This window comes from Felis catus, chromosome A1 (genome assembly GCF_018350175.1).
Source record: "Felis catus isolate Fca126 chromosome A1, F.catus_Fca126_mat1.0, whole genome shotgun sequence".
Classification (NCBI taxonomy): Eukaryota; Metazoa; Chordata; class Mammalia; order Carnivora; family Felidae; genus Felis; species Felis catus.
The window spans coordinates 62,193,993-62,199,604 of record NC_058368.1 but is presented as its reverse complement, the minus strand read 5'-3'; positions in this window follow the sequence as shown (position 1 = coordinate 62,199,604).

Here is a 5,612-nt window from a genome sequence, read left to right as displayed (position 1 = left end):
GGCAGGTTTATGTCTTATTGTAAACAAGTCTATTGATAGTCTGGCTTTATACTTGCTGCCTATGCACGTGTTGGCTCTGAGGGATCCCCGGACTGATGAGTACATGTTGCATTTGCAGTCACAAGTGCTTCCAACCACATATGATCACAGTCTTTTTTTTTTTAATGTTTATTTATTTATTTATTCATTTATTCATTTAGAGCAAGAGTGCACATGTGCGAGCGGGGGAGAGGCAGAAAGGAGGAGAGAGAGAGAATCCCAAGCAGGCTCCGCACTGTCAGCGCTGAGCCCTATCTGAGTCTGGATCCTACAATGGTGAGATCATCACCTGAGCGGAAATCAGGAATCAGATACTTAACCCGTGGAGCCATCCAGGTGCCCAGCCTTTGGTCTGGAACTATGCTGATTCACCGCAGGGATTCCACGCTAAGGAGACATGGCTGGGCTCTGCGTCCTGCTCTAAGTGATGTCCCACAGTCTGCTTCTGCCTCTTCCTTTCCAATTGTTGTAGAAGTGAATTAAGATAACTCTGAACTTGGAATTTTAAACAAGAGTTTTATTGCTTATTACATATTCTCTGACAACCTGGGGAGCCTCTCTCATTCCAAAGTAGGGTATAAGGGGTGTCTGCATTGTTAAACACTTCACAGGTTGTTCTAATAGGATAAAAGCTAGTGGTGTCTTAAATGTTGAATAAAGTAAATAAAAAGTATCAAAATTTTCTCATTAATGTCTCATTTAAAATATGCAAACGGATCTACGTAGACAGGGAAATCCTCTGAGACTCTTAAGCGGATGACATGCTGGAAGTCAACTACTGGCTTCAGGGGAGGGAAGTTGCTTATGCTGAGGCTTTGGGCTTCCTGTAAGAGCTGCTTTCACAACATATTTACCAAGATTCTGTATCCAATGCTGCAAGTGGTCGTATCTCTTGGGAGACGTTCTGAGTATAAGAAATGTTAAATTTATCATGATGTTGCATCTTGGTTCCCTTGAGAAGCAGCAGTAGCAAAGCTAGAAGTCTACTTAAAATAAGAAATAGCTTTAGGGAAACCTTGAGGGAGAGGTGATCTTTGGGGGCAAAACAATTTTGTTGTTATAGCCTGATTTTTTCCTTTGTTCTAATTTAAAATGCAAGCTTCTAAAAATGCAGCTGGAAATGTACCTAAACCTTCAGTATAGCTTCACTTTTTATTTTCTTTAAGAATTAGAGCTCTGTCTCTTCTTTTAATTCAGACTCAAAGGGCTATAATGTCAATTAAATTGTTTTTACTATTAAATTATAGAATTATTCTTATTTTTTAGGTGTTTAGGATGTTAAAATCACAGCATATAAAACCAACAGGCCCTGATGCAGAGAAACAAATAAACATCTTTTCTTACTATGTATGCAGGTTTGTAACTCAACAAATAAAATGTGGGTTAAGTGTGTAATTAAGATGTGTGCAAGAACATGGCGGGATGCATAGGGGCTCACAGGTGTTTCTGTAGTGTACAGGGTAAGGATCTCTGGCTCTGAAGTCAACCAGTATGACTCCAAATCCCAGATTCCACATCTCTTGCTTGTGTGACCTTGACTGATTTATTTAACCTCATAACCTTCATTTTCATTGCTTATAATTTGGAGATAATAATGCTACATACCCCCATAATGTTGTTGTGGAATTAAATGAGATAATTTATATAAAACATTGAGCTTGGTATATGGTACAATATATATATATGCCTCAATGAAGGGTTATTATTATTGCTGCAAGATAATATAGGAAACAGACAAGTTAAGTTGTAAAAGTAGAGATTAGTGAAAGAAGTTTTCTGTATACCAAGATGAGGCATTTGTACATCGTGATGAAAGGAATGTGCAACCACTTTTGCATGGATTTGTGAGTGGGCTGATGAATTGTGTGAGATAGAAGCATCATTTTATTAGTTTTAGGTAAGGTGACATTATGAGCTACGGGCACTGGTACGTCTATCTCCACCCCACACTTAGAAAATTCACACATTCTAACATTCATATTTAGAGTGATGAAGGGAATATTGAATTAGGTAAACCCTTGACTCAACAGCTGCAGTAGGCATAGATTAGCGCATGCCAGAACATTTAGAAATCCTACTTAGAAATTAGAGAATCAAATTGAAAGAAAGCAATATGACATCATTCCCAAACACCTTTGTGCTTCAAAAGCAGGAGACCCAGGTAGACACTGTTGTAATCATGTGTGATCTAGTGACAGGTTTTAATAAGTGACAGGTTTTTAATAAGGGCATGAAAACATTTATAAGTATCTCATAATGACCATCACCAAAACCTAGTAGGATATTATTATGATATGTATCAATGACAAAGTCACAGACACCACTGTTACTCCACTGTTTTGCTTACATTCATAATTGAAGAAAATGCTAAATTTTAGTTACAGATTGTTGAAAAAAAATACATAACCTTTTTTTTTCCCATTGAGGGTCATTGATCCACTGAATTTTATACACAGATTCTTTCATGAGATAAATGAAGCCAGGTTACTGGACTGTATAAAGCAAAGGCAACTAACACTCCAACTAACACTCCTTCTAGCTGTCATTTGTTTGTAATGTTAAGAAACAGGTTTTTACTTTATAAAAGTCAATTAAATATTAGAATTATTTCAGCAGTTTGTACATACCTAATTTTTGCATTCATTGCCTATTTATTCTTCTTTCTGTCATAGATATTACAAGCATAATAAGGGGAAAGTAGATGGAATGTTTGATTGTTATGTTATGTAGTTGTTCTCTGTACCATATAGACATTTGAACAGAAACATGAAAGAGAGAAGAGGAACTGAAATAAAGATCTGAAGAATATAATTCTAGTGAGAGAGAACAGGATGTGCAAAGGACCTGTGGCAAGAGTATAATGGGAATGTTTTAGGAATATCACAGATGCCAGACAGGCTACAGCATAGTGTTCAGAAGGGAACTAGTAGAAGATAAAGGCAAGGGAAGTACTGTGTGTGTGTGTGTGTGTGTGTGTGTGTGTGTGTATGTGTTTGGGGTTGGTGGTGTTGGTGAACATTATATATTAGATCCTCAAAGGTAATGGAAAGAGAAACACTATGAATAAAACTCTCAATTAATTGGGAAGCTCTATCAAGATATTTGATACAGAGGAGCACAATACTTTGTTTTACAGTTTAATCATTTTAGCTGTTGTATAGAAAATAGAGTAGGGAAGAGAAAGGGGAGAAGCAAGGAGACAGAAAAATTGTGGAAATAATTCAGATGAGCAATGGTAGCTTAAGCCATAGTTCTGGTAAAGTTGCAACTGGAGGGATACAGTTTCCATTTACTGACGTAGAGAAATCTGAAAGCAGAGTAGTGTCCCTAAAAACGAAATTAAGTTTTTGGACAATTAATTTTAGATGTTATTGTGAACAAACAAATAACATTTTGGTCACTCAAAATCATTAGAATGTTCTTGGTAATAACCTTCTAATAAACGAAGTGAAGGATGTGAGGCTGTATTTACTACAATATTCCCTTTAGGGAGTATGTTGCAAAAAAAAAATTCTCAAGCAGGATTCTGCCACAGATACAAAGATTTATTGGCAGGTAATAGAAAAGTTCTCTAAGAATTTCAGTTCAATTCTTTGTTGTTGTTGTTGTTGTTTGTTTTTATTTTTCAGGAGCTCTAACCTCACCTTGTATGGAATGTTTATTCAAGACGAATAGAAGAATATTCTAGATGCCAAATCCAGCAAATTTTGTGGTCAGAGTCAGGTCACTACTCTGTAATCAATTTTCAGTAAAAAAGTCTGTTTTAAAAACAAAAGCTTTATTATAATTTCCAAGAAAGGGTAAGAGAACCCTTCTACTCTTATCCATGTATCTAGATGAAATACAAAACATGTGGAGATTTTATTAAAAAATTTCAAAGAGCACATAAGAAGATTATTTCTGTATGCATAAGAATAATTTTGGCATCATAATTGGTTCTTTAGAAGATGATATATTAACAACTTCAAATTTATAAACAAAGATTAGTTTGAACCTGGATTTCACTACACAAATCATTTAACACTAATATTCAAAAGTAAAATTAAATATAATCTTTGGAATTCATTTACTCTAAATATTTAATAGCCAGAAACATTTTCTCAACATTAGAAATGATAAAAAACCAGGGGCACCTGGGTGACTCAGTCGGTTAAGCAGCTGACTTTGGCTCAGGTCATAATCTCACAGTTTGTGGGTTTGAGCCCCGCGTCAGGCTCTGTGCTGACAGCTTGGAGCCTGGAGCCTGCTTCAGATTCTGTGTCTCCCTCTCTCTCTGCCCACCCCCACTCCCGCTCTGTGTGTGTGTGTGTGTGTGTGTGTGTGTGTGTGTGTGTGTCTCTCCCTCTCTCTCTCTCTCTAAAAAATAAACTTTAAAAATATGATTAAAAAAACCAAAGTAGCAAAATTGGTGATACTTGCTGATATGATTGTTTACCAAAACATTAAACAGAATCCTCTGGAGAACTTACAATCAATAGTTAAATGATCAAAATTCAAATTGAGAATATTGAAGGATGAGGTCACTTGTTTCATAATAGCAACACTATCTACAAAAACTAGGAATAGGCCTAAAGAAAACTATATTCAAGACCTGGAAAACAAAAGCTAAAAAATGTACTGGGAAGTGAGAAAAGAGTCTTGAATAAAATAAGATATACACTATGTTTCTGGAGGAAGAAATTCAATATTTCAAGTATGTCAGCTTTCCTAAATTTCATCTGGGAAAGAAAATGTGAAAGAATAGCGAGAGAGCCATGCAAGAGGGAAGAGAGGTGGGGGTAGGAGAGGGAGAGGAATATCAGATATCAAACTTCGTTTTAATCAATTATTGCTTGTAAGGTTTGGTTAAAAATCTACCCCCTAAACCAACAGGACACTGTACAAACTGTATGTTAGCCAATTTGACAATAAATTATAATAAAAACATAATGACTTGATCAAAGTTGGTCTGAAAATGTATTCTTAAAAAAAGTATTCTTTCAAAGAAAACACTATAATCCTATCTATCTGCTGGCCCAAGTTTTAATTCTGAGTGGTGCATCACTTATAAGACTGACCAGAAAACAAAACAAAAAAAATCTATAAAGCATTAATGGCTTGGTAAGTATGATTTACTACTTTGTTCCTTATTATTTTTCTTAAGTTTCCGAATTACTTACTATATGCAGCCACAGCATCACAGCTAACTTTCACTGAGGATTTCCTAGATTCCATGTAATGTGAGAAGGAAGCACTTTTCATGGATGCCATATATAATCCTCACAAAAAATTACACAAGGTAGTTACTATTCATCTCCATTTACAGGTGAGAATAGGTTTGAAGTGGGTAAATAACTTTCACTTTTACAGGTAGTATTAAGTCCATATAAATTACTTTAAAATACCTACTATACTTTTATAAGCAGATAAAAGTTTTAAAACAAACAACACAAAATTTTTGTGGCAATACTATAGAGATGATAAGGTGGAATTGAGGTTCCCTGTTAGGAGGATATTATAGTTTTCTAGGTGAGAAATAAAAGATTGAGCTGGGGCAGTGGAAGCCAATGTGAAGTTAAATTTAAGAGCTATTT